This window comes from Ursus americanus, chromosome 18 (genome assembly GCF_024610735.1).
Source record: "Ursus americanus isolate L20-20 chromosome 18, mUrsAme1.1.p, whole genome shotgun sequence".
NCBI classification, from domain to species: domain Eukaryota; kingdom Metazoa; phylum Chordata; class Mammalia; order Carnivora; family Ursidae; genus Ursus; species Ursus americanus.
This window is the reverse complement of record NC_142144.1, coordinates 22,092,794-22,112,109: the sequence shown is the minus strand read 5'-3', so window position 1 is coordinate 22,112,109 and position 19,316 is coordinate 22,092,794. Positions and strand designations below refer to the sequence as shown.

Here is a 19,316-nt window from a genome sequence, read left to right as displayed (position 1 = left end):
CAATCAAAGAAGGGCAAGGGAAAACAAGCTCTGTTGGAAGGTGGAGGTGGGTTTAATGTGGAGGGAGGACTAAAGTCAGAGAGAATAATAACTGGGTGAAGTGAAAGAATACTGGACTTAGGGTCAAGACAACCAAGTTGCAAACTTGGCTCTTCTACTGACAAGCTATGTGGTCACTGGCAAGCGACTTTCTTTTCTTTTCCTACAAAATACAGAAGTTACAACTAATGATGGCTATGACCTTTTCAATGCTAACATTTGAAACTTCTATAAATAGAATAATACTAGAAAGTAAGTTAAAGAAATCTTCCATATGAGCAGTCAGATTCTGTTTACAGATTTTATAATTTCTTTTTAAAATAATATTACATAAAAAGGAACTCATCTTAACGATATTGCCCTCCAAAATGGTTTGAGTAATCGAGAGTCGACAACACTGGAGAACAGTGTTTTGGATAAAAATATCCCAAAGTACATTTGGAAATGTATTGTGAAATTCATAATGATAATGGAAAACAGACTTTAGGAGAACTATTTAAAGGCATTGCACAATTCTAGTGGGAGAGGTGTAATCAACTTCTTTGATACCCAAGGGGGAAAATTCCTCATCTAAAACCAAGCAAAAGTTAAAAAGAAGAAATAAAACTGTGGTTTGAGCAAGTTTCACAAGTGATGGTAAAGGGTCGGGGTACGTTCTTTTCCTTTTAATGTGAAATGTTTCCTTCCTGGAAATGTCCCAAATATTATTTCTTAATTGCTCTTTTAGTTGTTGGTAAAATAAGCACTTTCTCTTTTCAGAAACATCTTGGTGGTTATCAGCTACTATTACTGGAAGTGTGATTCTTGAAGCTATCATGTTGTGCTAATGTTAGATTTTCCCTCAGCTGACAGTGCAATTCTTTGACTGAAATAAATTAAAACATCAAAAAAAATCAGTTTGGAATTTGTAAAATACAAAGAAGCCTCCATTCTCTCTAAACCATCTTACCCACTAAATAGAAATTTGTTCGATGACTATTTTAGTTAATACAAATAACATACACAGTAACAAGTAGCTTATAAAATTCCTTCATATACATAATCTAAGACTGATTTTTAAAAATTTGGTAAGTATTAAGAGGCTCTTTTCCATGCACAATTCATCTTTAAGGGTTAATAAATGCCTTCGAAGACTCTAGTGGTGAGGTGGCTACGTCCGCTGCACTCGGGCCGTGCACCACACAACTCCAAGGGTGCCCATTCGGGTAGATTACGGTGCCATTCAAGAGTCACACAACTCAAAAGCCCTAGCTCTGCTCTATTACAAAGGGCACCAAGCAGTGCCTGGGCCCCCAGGAAAAGGCTCTTTATTATTACAACATCATGCTCCTTCTCAACTTTAAGGACTCGATCGGAATAAGGAATCTGTTCCTACAAATAGTTGTGCTAGGATTTCGAGCACCGGGGTTCACTGCTCTAGAAGAGAATCGGTTTTCCCCATGCCGAGCCAACGTTTTCACAATTACAAGACAAGCGCGTAGGCATGCATATGAGGAAACGTGCTTTTACGAGACAGCCCAGATCCTCTCCATGTTCATTAATGAATTAGATAAGGAGGCTCTTAACTGCCTTGGATACTGCACGACCGAATCTGCGGTAAATGAATTAGCATCCTGTCAATTTTCCTGCGATTGGTTAGCTTATTTGGCGGAAGTATAGCGTATTTGGACAGAGTTGTGAATTTGAGTAACGATGTGGTACCAAAGCAGCAAATGGACCACTGGCTGCAGGGTGCCATGTTGCAAAGAGAAGCATCTGCTCAGACTGGAAAGGAGATTACTGATGCATCAGGACAAGTCTATCAAAAACCAAAAAATAAAACCCTCAGAAGACTGTGTCTGAAAGAGGATGTATCAGCAAAGTTATTATATTGCTAAGAATTAATATACGTCACACACACACACTCAGAAAGAGAGAGAAATACAACCTGGCTAAGTACAGAATACTTAGGCAAAGCCTTTTTTTGTTGAAAACTCTGTGTTCTTAATTGTCTTAAGGTGTTCACTGTCTGGATGAGAAATGTGAGATCATCCTAAGTTTTACAACAAAAATTTTGTGGGCAAGTACTTTTAGGAGAGGCCACTGGAGATTTTAAAATGATCTTTAACCTTGTTTATTCTTTCTCAAATAGCCAATAACTTAGAATCATATAAAGAAGAAAATAAATTTACTGTAAGCTAAACCACATTGGTAAGTTGATTCCAATTTTTTATAATTATAAACAACTTTCCCTGTTCCCTTATTTCTTTCATCCACTGAACTTTTTTTCTTAAGCAAAATAATATTAACTTTTCAAACTCATTCGCCTATTGCCAAATTACTTTGTATTTCCATTATTTGGACTGAAAGCATATATCTTATTGTACTCGCTCTAGCACTGGGTTATTAACAGTTATTAAAATTACCAATTAATCAGGTCATTTTGGAGCCTTTGGAGGCCTGCTGGGAACAGGATTCCTAAAATGGCAAAAATGTCTGGAAGGTTATGGTCCAAGGCCATTTTTGCTGGTTCTAAGTGGGGTTTCTGCAACCAGATGGAGCACATAGCTCCTTAAAATTGAAGGTGTTTATGCTTGAGATGAACCTGAATTCTATCTAGGCAAGAGATGAGCTTCTGTGTGTAAAACAAAGAACAACACAGTGACTCCCAGTGGAAAACCAAAACCAAACCAACCGAAACAAGCAAACAAACAAAAATGCAGAGTAATCCGGGGAAAAGTAACTCACGCTCATGGAAACAGTGGCATGTGCCAAATTCCAAAGCAACCTTCCTGCTAAGGCCATTGGCCACAGAATCCATGTGATGCTGTACTCCTCAAGGATTTAAACTCACTGAAAGTCAATAAAGATATAGATGTGTTCTCTTGTAAATAAAATAAAATAAAATAAAATAACCAATTAATCAATTACTTAAATGTGAAATCCTACGCGTTTCAGCGCAACAAGGTTTCAACTTGAACCTAGGGTAGATTTATCCCTGAGATTCAGACATGTATAGGTTTATTGCTTGAAGAACTTGAGAACCTGCTGAGAGAAAACTTCATCCATGGTAAGAGTACTATTCAAAATATTACAACTCAGAATGGCACGGTCATTGATCAATGACAATGGACATCAGCTGTAGTATCAAACAGAATTCTACAGGCCCACTCGTCTGCCAGATATTCCCTCTACAGCTGCTGGACGATGGGACAGGTGCCAGTGAGCCTGGAAAAGGGGTCAGATCAGTAAGGGAACAGTCAAGAGACTTAGGGCAGTAGCTATTCACCAATCCAATATCCTAACCACATTTACAACTGTACTAATTCATAGCTGCTGAATATTAGCCCGTCCTACCGAAAGAGAGAAATTGCACACTTTGGATCTAAGAACAACGTTGGCAGTAAGAAGGCAGAAAAATTCTGAGTATGGTGTGGTGTTTGTTGTGGTCTTACAAGGAGGGGTAAGTTATGAGTCAAGTCTCAGGCCATACTTGCCTTCGATATTCTCCCTCCCTCATCATCTCTACTTCACTTCAATAAGACTTTTTAAGATCTTTGGGGGGCACCTGGGTGGCACAGCGGTTAAGCGTCTGCCTTCGGCTCAGGGCGTGATCCCGGCGTTGTGGGATCGAGCCCCACATCAGGCTCCTCCGCTATGAGCCTGCTTCTTCCTCTCCCACTCCCCCTGCTTGTGTTCCCTCTCTCGCTGGCTGTCTCTATCTCTGTCAAATAAATAAATAAAATCTTTAAAAAAAAAAAAAGACTTTAAGATCTTTAGGAGTTTGGAAATGTGGATACCTGTTGTTTTCCATGCCCATTGTTGTTACACTTATTTAGGACCTTATTATTTTATGACTTGATTGATTCTGTAACCTCCATACGTATAACTCTTCTTCCAGGTTAGTACACATTCAGTGATTTCTGTCCATGTATGCCAAATTAACATCCCTATAACACAGGTTCAATCACGCCACTTTCCTGCTCAGAAATCTCCAATGGCTTGCAGTTGCCAATTAACCAAAGGCCATCTCTGCAGCCTGGAATTCAAGTCCTAGTACAATCTAGTTCCTACTCCCTAACTTTCTTGCCCCGAACCCCACTATGTTCATAGATTTAGCCATCTATACAAGCTACTGCTAATATCCATCACAGGTCTGTACGTTCTGTTCTCCACAGGGCTATCTCCTATTTCTAATAGCCCAAATCCTGTCATTCAAACCTAGTACAAATCCCATCACCTCCATAACTAAAAGTTAATATTTTTAGAACATCTACAGCATTTTGTATATCATATATGTCATCTCATTTTGATTTTCATTTAATCTCAGTAGCTGAGAACTGGATTAACCATAATACTTGGTTCATGACACACAATCTGACTTCTGTATAGTTATTATAGAGCTCCGTTTCATAATAAGCTACTTTAAGGCAAGTACTGGGCAACAATCATATCTTCCAAAATACCTAAAAGATATTCAATAGTTAAAGGAGTCCATGGATAGATTTAAATGACTTCCTTCTGTACTTTCCATAAACCCCAGTTTAGAATGATCTGTTCCACCCGGCATTCATTCTGATATCTGTGTGGTCTAGTCTACTGCACCTCGAAGTAGTCCACTCATGTAGCCATTTTTTTCCTTCCATCTTCCCATATTAAAATGTTTGGATTGTCTTCTGAATAATCCGTGTGTAAATAAAATTGCAAGTATTCCACTTTGGCAACTGCAATGCTTTCAACACATTAAATTTCACCATGTCACCACCTTTCTCCCATTTCACCCATTAAAGTAGGGTGTGGTACAAAGGATCAACTGAGAACCCTTGGAAGAGAATTCTGGTAATTATTACTAGCTCTGACACTGTCTGCCCTTCTCTAAGTTATATAACCAATTACAGAACTGGTTTTTCCATTGTGATACCATGGGTGATCATGTTTGTAACCAAGTAGTTGTAACACTAAAATTTCATGACCCTCTGTAGGGATGAGAAGGATATGACAGGTAAAGGGATACTGGGGATAGAGAATAAGACAGAACTCCATCCGTATCCTTACAGATATTGTAGTCTTACACAGATGATTAAAAGGCGCAAAGTACCATGTTATGTGACAACATGTAAGAGAGACATTATCTAGACTTGCAGCAGGGGTGGGTGGTCACCTTTGTTGGTCAAAGTGATTTCAGAGTGAGACCAGAACCATGTACAGAAGTGAGAAGTGTAGGCGTACGGGGATGGCATTCAAAACAGAGGGATCAACACGTGCAGGCCCCGAAGCAAGAGAGAGCATGCTTGAAAAAACAAGCATTCACTCTGGCTGGAGTACAGAGGGGTGAGGCTAGAAAAGTAAGTGGGTGCCAAAACCATGAAGACTGGATAGGCCACATTCAAAAGCTGAGAGTTTATCCTTAAAACAGTGAAAACAATGACAATGTTCAAGTCAAGGTACGTGACAAAATCACTCTGGGTGACTTCTGGATAATTATTTTGAAGGACAATAAATTTCATTCTCAAACACATGTTGATTCAGTCACTCCCATTTTCCCCTATACATAAGGATCATTTCAGAACTTTGAACTGTGAGGAATGCTTTGCTTTTTTCCTTTCTTTCTTTTTTCTTTTTTTTTTTTTTGCTTAACTGCAAAAAATCAAAATTTTATAACTTTTTCTAAAATTGTTATCCTTTATTTACTGGTCATTAGTTATTTTCTTCCATTTTACTTTGGTTTCAGTAGAAATAAAAGTCATCATTGGGCATAAGATATGGGAAAAACAGACATCACTGTGTTTCCACAAAAGATGTGCCTAGTTAACACATAAAAAGCAATACCACTCTTGAACTGATACAACCAACATGGAAAAATCTGTCACCAGAGAAGATATGATGCACAGAAAAAGTAGAAGAATTTGTTTCTGAGAAGATGGAGTAGATGTACTTTTTCTTGGTCTCCCTGGTAAGTACAACTAAAAATCCTGAAGGTTACATATAAAATAAACATAAAATGACACTAATAAAAAGGCAGACCAGCTAGGGACCTTCAGAGTGAATTCCTTGGGCTTCCCTTTTCCTCACATATCCCAGACATAGGGCTAGAGAAGCTGGCCATCCAAAACACCAATGGGAATGGACCAAAAAAAAAAAAAAAAAAAAAAAAACCCTCCAAAACAACAAAATACTGCGCTTTCTAGCTAGAAGATGAAGAAATGGCAGTAGGACACTTTTAGACAAGAACCAGTCAATTCCTCTACTCCAGCCAGACACCACAGAAAAACTGTGGCCCAATGCAGGCATACCAGGCAGAGACCAAGTGGGAAGTCTAGATTTCTACTCTTGCAAAGCTCTAGTGAGGCACCCCCACACCTCTGCCAGGGTGGTATCAGAGATGGCCAAGTAAAGAGGTGGGTCTTTCATGCCAGTGGAGATGACAGGGGTGAGGGTTGTGTCTCACTGCCACACCCAGCCGGAAGTAGCAAGGGGTCTTTCCTCACCCTCTCTGGAGTGGTGTCAGAGTTGGCCCGTGGAGAGTCAGAACTTTCATCACCACCAAGCAGCAAAGAGGTCCCCTCTTTGTAGTGTCTGGGGAGGTCATGTGGGGAGCAATAAGGAGGCCTTCGAGAGCCAGAAATTCCGTCCACACCCAGCAGTAATGAGGATCCCCCTCACACATACATATCAGTGTCAGTGGGGGCAAAATGACGAACACAGACATCTATGTTCACTTGGCAGGAATAAGGCAATGCTCCTCATACCTCATTCTCTGTTGAGGGAATGATTATATAACACTCTTGAGATGACAAAATTATAGAAATGGAGAATTTCTTTTGCAAGAGGTCAAAGTGAGGGCAACTAGGAGCAGAAGGGAAGTGTTTGGGGCTCTCTAAAGGGCACGTTATGAATCCTTGTGGTGGTGGGATTGTTCTGTATCTGGTGGGACTGCATCCATGGCAATATCTGCAGTGGGATATTACACTATAGTTTTGCAAGATGTTACCATTGGGAGAAACTAGGAAAATTATATAGGGGATCGTTCTGTATAATTTCTTAAAACTGCATGTGACACCACAATTATCTCAAAGGGAAAAAAATATAAAAATTCAAAAGCAAAAGGCAAAGAAGCAAAATTTCAAGGTACATCCAAAAATATCCAAGATTGAGAAACTGGATTTTGGAGCCTGCGGTACCAGGTTACTATACAGGTGTGGTTGGAGGTGGTCAAGGATATTTCTTCATGCCTAACTATTGCTTTACAGGTGCCTCGATCCATGAAAAAGAATATGATGAAGAGTGTACATGAGTATTAGAATGATTGGAAATTAGTATTTCTCCTGCATAAATTCATAAGTTGACCTTCTTATTCATAGGTCAGTTTCAATAAAATTTTATAGCTCCTCATGAAGGTTACACAATTCTCTTTCAAATTATTCTTAGGAAATACATTTTTTTTCTTATTATTGTGAATGGGATGTCATAAGATTTTTTAAACTTAATGTTTCTGCATAAAAATTTATTGATTTTGAAGTATTTATCTTGCTACCTTATAAATCTATTAATTCTAGTGATTTCTAATTTATTTCTTTGTATTTTTTAGGTTAAGAATACTGCATACCATAGTAAAATAACTTTTTTGTTTAAAATATTAAATATTGATGGTGAAACAGTAAACTTGCTTTATTAATGTTTATGGTTGTGTTTGCAGTATTTCACATATAAAGTGCATTTGATTAATTTTTTTCTTATCATTTGATTCATGGTCCATGACACGTTTTCATATACCTGCTTCCATATTTTGACAAAATTCATAAATCTCAAGTTTTAATGCAAATTTTCCCAACTACTAACATTATGCTACATGCAGTAATAATGACTTGCTTTATATATTTGTTATATGATTGCTTAAAGGGTAAAACTCCACAACATTCTGGAATGCTATCTTGCACTGTTATATGAATTAAAATACTTCTCCAAACCATCAATCATCAATACATGTAAATAGCTTTAAACACACACACACACACACACACACACACACACACACACACACGTGCACCCGTGACACAGTTTTAGGAGATTTGGAAAATAATGTCATTAACTAGATAACATGAAAGAGATAAAATGTGTTATTAGCCACTTCCTATGTTGAACTCAGCCTTCCAGATGGCTTGCTTTGATTCTAAGCCAGTGCTTCTCAGGGTCAGTAGACTTGTTCACCTTCACTTCTCCAAAAAAGGAATGGAAAATTCCCAGGAAGTTGGGAACCAAGCAGAGTCTCCATATGCTGTGTTCTAGTATCTGAACATGCAGTGTGCTTTATTTATTTACTCATTCATTCTTCACTCGAAATTTATTAACGCTTGCTCCAAGTCCCTGTGCCATGTCTCAGAGGCTATTAAAAAAGAAGGAGACATGGATGTAATCCTGCCCTAAAAGGATTCATAGAGTGTTAAAGAAGAAAAACTTACCCAAAATGATCATACTATATGGTCTTTTAACAGAAAGAAGATATTTAAGAAAACGAAAAACTCTAGCTCTAACTCATTGCTATGGCAATGAATCTATGGAAGAAGGGATAAAAGGGGAAGGTTCTTAAGAAAAGTGAATTTGTTGTGAATCCTGAAGTACTGGTAAGAAAGGGACAGATGAGAGGTGGAATATTCTAGATAAAGGGGACAAGGCACGGAACCATGAAAGGCATTGAAGCGTCTGAGGAGGCACCAGCAGTTCGTGGCAGCTGGAGCATAAGATGCTCTGATGATCATAATTAAGAGATAATTTACCTCTAGTAGAATCACATGGCTTTGATATTTCTTTGATATTTACAAAGAGATATAGTAATGCTTTTTTTTTAAAGATTTTTTTTATTTATTTATTTGACAGAGATAGAGACAGCCAGTGAGAGAGGGAACACAAGCAGGGGGAGTGGGAGAGGAAGAAGCAGGCTTATAACGGAGGAGCCTGATGTGGACTCGATCCCAGAATGCTGGGATCACGCCCTGAGCTGAAGGCAGACGCTTAACCGCAGTGCCACCCAGGCGCCCCGTAACGCTTTTTAATCTTATGCTAAAGCATTAACTCAGTTTGCCAATACAGAACACAGTTTCCCAACCTCAGTACGATTTGGCATCTGGAACTTGTCGATGACTGTTTAGTGTACTGTAGGATATCTCGCAGCACCCCTGGCCACTGGCCACTAGATGACAGTAGCTCCTTCCAGCTGTGACAACCAATAGTGTCTCCAGACATTGCCAAATATCCCTTGGGGGGCAAAATCACTCCCTAAGAGAACCACACTGGTAGAGTATAATTATTTAAATTAATCAAGCACTTACTATAGGCCAAGCATCCTAGCAAGCTTTCTGCACACATTATCTCATTTAATTTTTATGACCATCCTGCTATTATTAACCCCATTTTATAAACTGGAAAACTGAGGTCCACAGAGGTCAAAGAACTTGCCCAGAAAAACACAGTAAGTGACAGAACTAGGATTCATGAGTAGACTTCATGCCACTAACTACAATCAATGACTATACATACATACATATAGACAGATAGATAGATAGATCGATCTTACCACCACCAGCGTTTAGCATACTACATGGCACATCATGATTTCACTGAGTCTGATTTTCTCTAGCTTGGGCTATCATTTTCAAATTGCTAACACTGGCTATCATCCAAGCTTGGCTAGTCATCTAACATTTAGTAAGCACCAAACCCTGTACAGACCCCACAGAACCAAACATCTGGGATGCCAGGCTACAACTTAGAAGCAACAGTTTACTTTATAAGCTGAAAAGAGCAGCAAAATATTTCTGGATCATTTCTTTGATGGATAATGACCATGCAATGAGTGCTATGGATGGACTGTAGGCAGTATAATGGCTCAGAGGCAGCATGAATTCTGGGATCTGAGAGAGATGGGTCTGCACGCTAACTTCTTTACAATTGAATGACATTAGGGAAACTTCTTAAGTTCTTTAACACTGTTTCCTCTTCTGCAAACGAGGAACATAAATAGGCAAAAACTTTGCAAGAGGTGTGTGGTTGTGGCATGAATCATTTTAGAGGAACAACTTCCAGAACCTCGACATGGACAGGCACTCTTACTTAAGTTGTACCAGAAAAAGCGTCAAGAGAACCTTTTCGTAACTGCCCTTCATTTTTCAAAAGAAATGTGTCTTTTCATCCCTTCTAAATCTTACTAGGGTGCATTGTCTCAAAGCAACAAAGCTCCAGCACGATTCAAAATCTTGATACCTGGAGACCGTATTTGAATTAAAGTACAATAAGCAAGTCCTCTAAAGAAACGTTCCTTGTTTTACACATATTTCAGTTAAATATCATTCACTATATCCCAACATTGGAAATGGAGTATTTTGACTCATTTCTGGGATTTTCTGAATTCAGAAACATTGTAGGTTAGGGAAGTGCGAGTAAAGGCATCATTCATTTACCACCTTTTCTATTCAACTTCCTGACTACTGTCAAAGAATATGTCACTTCTTCAAAAGAGTCTGATGAGGGCAAAGCAAGGGAGACAATGTCCATGGGAAATACTGAAGGTGGCAGCAACTTTATCCAGCGGAGAAACTCAGAGCAGGCTCTCTGCCTTATTTGCCAATTGTGGAAATCTAAAGTAATATGCTGGCCACCAAAATGTGCATTAGCCTTCTCTCAGAAAGTCAGTCTGATTTGGAGGACAGATTTAACTGTGTGCAATATTGTCACAAATAGGTTATAGGATATTTGTCCATAGATTAAATAACCTAAATCTATGGCTCCAAGACTTTGGTAAGAATATATTAATACACATTCTAAGGTAAAATAATTTTATCAGAAATTACCTGATTACTAAAGGTTTATTATAATATGTATTGTTTTGATTTTCTGAGACATGATTAGATTAGACAAAGCACTTCCACGTGAAATAGTAACGGGTAGTCTTTTAACGAGTCCTAGCAAAGTCTCTTTGGGGGACTTCCCAGAAACTTGTGAAAAAATGAATGATTATAATGATGTAATGATTGGGTAATAACTCCTTTTGCAAGTCAAAAGTATTTCAATTCTTCAATTTCAGTAAAATTAGAAAAGGACCTAAGGGAACAGTCAGCTCATAGATCATCTGCAATATTTTTTTGGATGATAGATAACTCATGTTATTTTTGGCACGTAACTCAGGAGGAACTCAAAGAACTGAGTGACGTCAATACAACACAACTCTTTCAAGCCCAATCTACATATTTGTATGAAGAAGGTTTTCAGCACTAAAACTTACAAAAATGAAAAATAGAAATGAAATTGATGCCGTATGCTCTCTTATTCTAATAATAGAAGTCCATGGACAAATGAATTAATCATGATTCATCTCATGAAGACACGAATCTCCAATAGCATCTTATTTCTACAGATAATAAGTATCAAAAGGAATAATATCTTTGACAAATTATATACAGATAACATAATAATAACTCAATCAAACAGCAATTTTGGTCACAAAATTTAAAAATTAATTTCAATGTATATCCACAATTTTCGTGGCAGAGTAGAAGAACTCTGTGATCAATAAAAGGCTTGAGAACATAAAAATACACTGCATTTGAATTAGGTGGAGCAAGTAGGATGGAAGAGACCTAAGGAAACAAACGATGCAAAGTTGCTGCACTGAAAAAAGCTGCCTCACAAAGGGATACTCCTAAAAAGAATCAAATTTGTTATAGTATTAAGATTTCAATGGGTACGTTTAAAAGTGACATCATAGTTTTATTTTAAAAGTTAATACAGTATTATAGAAATACCATCTTTTAAAATCCTGCTGAAAAATTTCCAATGGCTACTTTCGACAAGGGGCATATGCGTTTTCAATTTTTCAGGGGTTACATGAGCAAAATATTTTAAAGACTACTAATTAACAGATGTTACATGTTTTCCTTTGTGTCCTTTTCATTGTTATTGGAGTTACTTATAACGGGGCCAGGGAATAGAAGGAAAAAAGGTAAGATTTTATAATGGTATCAGAGCAGGAACTGGTTATACTTTGACAATTTTAGAATACTGAATATAGTTTTATGAGTATTTCTAAAAAATGCAACAAACTGACTTTGGGAGGTTCTGGTTTAAAATGGCAATTATAAGAGGATCCTGGGCTCACCTCATCCCAAGGACACATCGACTCTGCAGCTATATATGGAACAACTTCCTCTGAAAAAATCTAAAAACTGAGCAATGCTATGCATCAGACAAACAAGAGAAGGCCCACAGCAAGGGGGGTAGGAGAGCCTAAGACATGATCTCCCCATAAACCCCATCCCTGCCCAGGGTGACCCACCACTTCGAGAAAACTCAAAGCCCAGAGATTCTCCCTGAGGAGTGAAAGGTTGGAACCCCACATCGGGCACCTGAACTCTTAAGACCTGCACCTGATCGATGAGCCCCAGAAACATCTAGCTTTGCAAACCAACCAGGCTCAAGGCTCACGTCCACAAGCTGCACAGGGCTGTAACCAACAGAGAAGCCACTCTCGCGGGGCTCCTCCCGCTCACCTGCCCCCACTCAGCGTGAGCAGCCAATCCAAGGGCACCCAGACTTCCCGGAATGAGGCTCATTTGCCAACCCTAGAGTCGGCCTGAGGGGCAGGCATCTCACGCAGCTCAGAGCTAGAAGCCTGCTGGCTGGCAGGTGCCACCTTCACACTTGCTCTAGTCAGTGGGCACCATCTTGTTTGTTGGTTTTAAACACTAGGCTTTTCCCCCTCTTTTTCCCAGCAGGCACCATCTGCACGCAGTCCCTCTGCCACACTCTACAGTGACAGTATCTCCCATCTGGTGCCCTGGCTTTGCAGCTGCAGCCCAGAGGCTATCCCTTGATCCCCTGGCTCTGGTGGCCCCAGGCTTGTGCTCCTGGGTCCCACAGATGGTGCCAATGGGAGCGATAGTTTTTGGTCGGCTACCACCCCCAGGGCACTGCACAGACAGCAGACTGTAAGACACCCTCTGTCTTTATTTCAAAGAGGCCTGCTGCTTGTCCTGAAGCTTGGCCTGCAGGCACAGGTCTCAGGTTTCGCACACAGAGGCCTACTGCTCTGAGGGAACAGAGGCAGATGGATGCTGTCTTGGTGCTCTCCCTCAGCCTCATGACAGCTCACCAATATCTCCCCCAAAAGAGCTTATACAATCCACTGGAGCCTCAATTTTTACGCCTGACCCTGAGGGGACACTTCTAGATCGCCTGGGTCTGGTGGCTGGCATTACTCCTGTGAGCATTCCCACAAGACTATATATATTTGCATACTTTAAAAGCTGCTGCCTGAGGGTCTGGCTTCTAATCAACCCACAGTCAGATGCTAATTGAGCTCCTCCCCTTTGGGACACTGTCAGGTCTTGGCACACCTTCAACAACTGGGAGCCACTAACAATAAAAATGGCTGCCTGGCCAATCACAAAGCTTTGAGAGGCAACCAGAGTTAAGTTTCATCTCCTACATGAGGTCATTTCTTCAAGACTGGGAGAGATGGCTGTTTTACCTAATGCATAGAAACCAACACAAAGAGTCAAGCAAAATGGAGAAATGGAGGATTATGTTTCAAACAAAAGAATATAAGATCTCAGCAAAAAACACTTTAATCAAATGGGGATAACTAATTTACCTGATACAGTTCAAAGCAATGGGTCATAAAGATGCTCACTGAGCTCAGGAGAAGAATGGATGAGCACTGTGAGAACTTCAACAGAAAGACAGGAAATATAAGATTCAAGTACCACAGACAGGGGCACCTGGGTGGCTCTATTAGTTAAGTGGCTGACTCTTGATTTAGGCTCAGGTTATGGGATTAAGCCCCGAATTGGACTCCATGCTGGATGTGGAGCCTGCTTAGGATTCTCCTTCTCCCCTGTCCCTCCCACCCCATGCACTCTCTTGCTTTCTCTCTCTCTAAGAAGAAAAGAAAAGAAGAGAAAAGAAAAGAAAGGAATCAAACAGAAATCACAGAGCTGAAGAATACAATAAATGAACTGAAAATAAAATTTATTGACTCTGGAGTTTGGTGATGTTTCACACCTGTGGTTAAATGCATCTAATTCTATGCATTTTCCTGCTACAAAATCATAATAGACTGGAAAATGCACCACCAGGACTGAATACCTACCTCATTCAGTGGAAAACTGAACAAACTAGCCTACTCTAGGCAGCAGTTACCCATCTACCTCCTTAAGTTGATGGTAACCAGTGTCAACCTGCTAACAATATTCCCTCGCAAAAAGCAAATAGGAATACGTTGCACAGATTCCTTATACCTTACAAATCCATTATTAGGCACCGCTGGGGATGTTTTTGGAAAAAAAAAGTCAGCTAAGCTCTGCTCAGAGAACAAGATTGCCAAATGTTTTGGTTTCCATTCAAGAATTTCTAGAGCTCTCTGTCCTCTCTCTTTCCAAAGAAATGACATAATATTTAGACAGGAAAATGTCTGTGTGTAGCATGGGGGTGGGGATTCATGTGCATATATTTATATGTATAAGATACTTCCACACAAATATTTTAGTGTTTCTATTTCTATAGTGTATCCTCCTTTCATGAAAAATAATATAACTGGGGCTTCCGCTCGTTATCCTCAGCCTTGGCCCTCATCCAGCTATAATTTTCAATCAGCAAATCCTTCCAAATTCACTGAAATGGAGTCAATGTCTGCAAAGAAGCAGTGTCCTCAAGATGCCTATTGTCTTCATACTTTGCATCTTTCAAATCCCTTCAGGGGAAAGCTTAGAACATCTGCCATTGCTTGGATTTACAACAGGGGTTCACTGGCTATTCACAACTGATTTGATGATCTAGCCATCTAAAAATGACTACTCCAGGATAGCAACCATAACCTGAATTTGATTTATTGCTGACAAGGTTTAACCAAATGTAAATATTTTACATTAAAAAAAATACATTCTTGGGGCGCCTGGGTAGCGCAGTCGTTAAGCGTCTGCCTTCGGCTCAGGGCGTGATCCCAGCGATCTGGGATCGTGCCCCACATCGGGCTCCTCCGCTGGGAGCCTGCTTCTTCCTCTCCCACTCCCCTGCTGTGTTCCCTCTCTCGCTGGCTGTCTCTCTATCACATAAATAAATAAAATCTTTAAAAAAAAAAATACATTCTTAAAAATTTCTTACCATGTGCCTTTGGGCTAGGGATTCTGTGGTGGCCACGGCAGACATAGAATCCATGCGATTGCCTGAGATTTCAATAATGAGTTCTCATCCATTTACGATTCTGGTATTAAACTTGACCTCTTACCTACATCCTCTTTCTTGAGCACTTACTATGCCTCTGAAGGTAGACAGTGGACACAGACAATGAATTTGTCAATGCGTGTTAGAATCACTAGTCTGATGAAGAAGGACAAAGACAATAGTTGGGTGTGGTGGGGAACGGAACCAGAAGAGCAGGAAAAAAGGTCTGAGGAATGAAATAGCATGATATTTGGTGGAAACTATAACCAGGTCCAGCTTTTAGCTCAAAGGGTAAAGACAAGCCAACTCAGGCAAAGCCTTTATGCCATGCTAAGAAGCTTGAAGTTTATTCTATGAATGAGTCATAATTAAAAAACATTAAGCAGATCCACATTTTATTTAACTCATGTTCTTCTCTTCCTTCCTAGAATTTGGTTAAAACATACGAAGCTGATATTTTATGGGTGGAAAATCATCAAATATTGATGACCTCATAAGGGTCAAACTAATATTTAACAAAATTTGAAATTGTATTTTTAACTGTGTGTTCATTTGTTAAATGTCTATCTCTATGGCCAGACTATAGGGTCTGGAGCCAGACAACTTAGGTTTACCTCCCAGCTCTGTTAGCTATGTGACTCAGGACAAGTTACTCAACCTTTCACACTTTAAGTTTTCTTGTCTCTAAAATGAAACAATACTCCAGAGAGTTATTATAAACATTAAGTGAGTTAATATGTATCAATGCTTGGGAAAGGGCCTGGAATATCATAAGTGCTCTTTAAATAATTAATTATCAGTTATTATTACTGTCATCTTCATCACCATCTGTATCACTGTCCAAATGCCAATATCAAAGATACCGGACAAAGACAGGAATGCTAGAGCTAGAAACAGAAGCAACACTTTCTTTTCATTAGACTTCTTTTCATTAGACTTTAGCAGTACAGTTCTCTTGGCTGAAGTTCAATTACTAATCCTAGGGGAATATCTTCTCAATCCTTTAAACGTGGACATGCAGTGTTAAAATTCCACACCTGAGGGGCGCCTGGGTGGCTCAATTGGTTGGGCCTCTGCCTTCGGTTCAGGTCATGATCTCAGGGTCCTGGGATTGAGTTCGGAGCCCTGAGTTGGGCTCCCCGCCCAGTGGAGAGTCTGCTTCTCCCTCTGCCCCTCCCAACTCGTGCTCCTTCTCTTTCTCTTACTCTCTAAAATAAATAAATAAATAAAATCTTTTTAAAAATTCCATACCTGAATTTCTGAATCATACAAAGTATTTACAGTAAATGAAACTGGGTTATGTAGGTTTTTTTAAAAAAAAAAATATCATAGGCCTTTTATAAAGCACTGATTTACAACAACAAAAAAGGATTGATATGCAAGTGTTCCTGGCCTTTCTCCATTTGTGGTTCCCCAGAGGGTGTTGCAGACTCAAGAGGAAAGAGTGAGAAGGGTAAGGAGTTTGAGTTAGGGCTTGGAAGGCACATGTGTGCTTGAGTATGAGTGTGTGTGTGTGTGTGTGTGTGTGTGTGTGTGTGTGTGTAGGGAGGAATTTGAAGAGATAAGTACAGAAGAGTTATGGTTTCTAAGGGAAAGGATGATGAGAAAAGTGAGATTTTAAGAACTGCTGTGGTCTATATAGCCCCAGTTTGGAGTTAGAGAAAATCAAGAAAAGGACTTGTACTGTTTTGAAATTTATTTTGATTGCTGGACTGGATTTCTTTTATTACAATGCCTCCCTGAGACTGGACTATCTGGGGAGTGGATCTGTAAGTATTACAACTGTACTTCGAATTCTCTTTCCTTAGCAGATTTTTTAGCGTTAGGTGAACTTCTGTCGACTATGGTTTCTATGGTCAGCACCACTATACAAATGAATAAGAAATACATGAACAAAGCATCTACCTTGGATTGTCTGTTTATTATAGGATTCTCACTTCTGTAAAACCTATTAGCACGCACTCTCCAAGACCACCAGCTAAAAGCATGGGATTATTTTGAAATGAACTCAAGTTTTGAGCCAAGGGAAATTAAAAACCAGTTCAAGAATATTAAGAAACGTCTCATAAAATTGAACTCTTTTGACAAAGTATTACTTGTTAGTAACTTCTAAGGAATGTCTTCAAGCTGGCATTCAAGTGAAAGTGTTTAGGATACGGATGGAGCCACAATGACTGAGATCTTTTTTGCATCAAGGTCTTGTCTGTGAAGCAGCTGCTTACCGCGACAGTGGTGCTCAGGCCACTTCAAGCAAAGCCACTGCCCTGGACAGGGCTTAGCAAAGTCATTGTTTGAGAACCCAGGCAACCCAGATTGCCAATCACCCAGAACAAGGAGGGAAAAAGAGAAGAGCACAGTGATACCACAGCCGTCAACTTTCTTTGAGGTCTCACAGCACCAGTGGAGACAATCTAAAATAAAGGAAGGACCGCACGGAGTTGGGAGACCAGGATTCTGCTTCAGTTCTGCCACGCTTCCCGCCTGATCACGGGATGGAGTTTCCTCACCTCCCAAGCGAGCAAAGCCCCTACAGCTAGCTCTAGCATGCTTGTCTATGAAATTAACAAATACAATTTACCTCAGGGTCTTTTTCCCTAATCAAAGCAAACAAGCTCTACTTTCTCCAACATCCAAGGGGTGCATTATCCCACTGCCTTCTCTCACTCAGTGTTCTTGATTTTCACTGGAGACTCGTCAGGTCCAAATTTATTCCAGGGGTGCCTGGGTGGCTCAGTCGGTTAAACATCCAACTCCTGATTTCGGCTCGGGTCATGAACTCAGGGTTGTGGGATCAAGCCCCGCAACGGGCTCTGCACTGAGCGTGGAGCCTGGTTGGGATTCTCTCTCCCCTCTCTCTTTGCCACTCCCCGCACTCACGCATGTTCTCTCTCTCTCAGAAAACAAACAAACACACAAACAAAACAAAAAAAACTGCATTCCACCTTTAGCAGGCGCCAGGCTTCTCAGTGGTATTCACCTGCGTGTCTAGATCTTCCTGAACCTCCCATGGCAAAGTTTTATAAAATACATGGTGTCATTTATCTTCAAGTATCTCATACGTGAGGGAACTACTAATATTCATTCATTAACTTTCTCATAATATTTATATTATCTCACAATAGTGATTAAGAATAAAAGTACCACTGATTCAGAATTGATGTGCCAGATACTACCCTAAGCAGTCTAAGTATATTCTCTCAACCTATTTATACATATATAAGAAATACATATGTATACATATACACATATCTATGTATTTCTACATACAAAGATATATGTGTGTGTGCATATATAAATCTGTATCTATGTATATCTATCTATATACACCACTATTAAGCACATTTTACAGAAGAAACTGAGACTCAGAAGAAATTACTTGTCCAAAGCCACATCATTTATAACCGGCAGAGGTTGAATTTGAGCCAGATCTTCCTGTGTTTTTAAACACTCTGAGCACCGTTCAGTGTCTATGGTCTCTGAAAAACAATATCTATAAGAAGTTATTTTCAAAAATACAAAATAAGCAATGCGATATCTTGGAAATAACACAGAACTTAGAATAACATTACAGAAAAGTGTCCTAGGTCCCTTTTGGGGTCCTGCTGATGGCCAGACACGCCATCTTAAGTAAAATATTCATCTTTCCTTCATCTTTCCGAACACCTCACTTTCCTCTTGTAGAATGAGAGATTTCATGTAGATAATGTCTAAGGTTTCTTCTGGCTGTACAGAGGAATGATTTGGTTCTGAAAGGCATTGTTTCTACACTGAGGAAAAATACTCAGAATTCCAACTCTTCAGAGCAAAAGGTAACATCCTCTCTGGGAGCAAGAAAACAGCTATCATCAAGACACCCTCAGATCTTAGTGAGAGGGACGATCTTAGAACCTTCCCCACTGTTCCTTCCTTACAGCATGGGCCTTTTTACTTAATAGCACACATCACAGTTTGTGATTACAGACTGACTTGTGTGCATAGACTGGAAGTCCCAGCAGGTGAGGACCATGCCCGTCTGCTCACTGCCAAATCCCAGCCTGCTGCCTAGCATAGGGCTTGGTCTGAAAAACACGCTCAGTAACATCGGTCGA

General features: G+C 39.8%; 1 protein-coding gene and 1 pseudogene across 2 annotated transcripts in view; one reads left to right on the top strand and one right to left on the bottom strand.

Moving 5' to 3' along the window:
- Positions 1–19,316, bottom strand: part of SVEP1 (sushi, von Willebrand factor type A, EGF and pentraxin domain containing 1) — a 192,962-nt gene that overhangs the window by 141,043 nt on the left and 32,603 nt on the right. The window lies entirely within an intron of this gene.
- On the top strand, positions 2,511–2,866 carry LOC123803373 (large ribosomal subunit protein eL33 pseudogene; annotated as a pseudogene).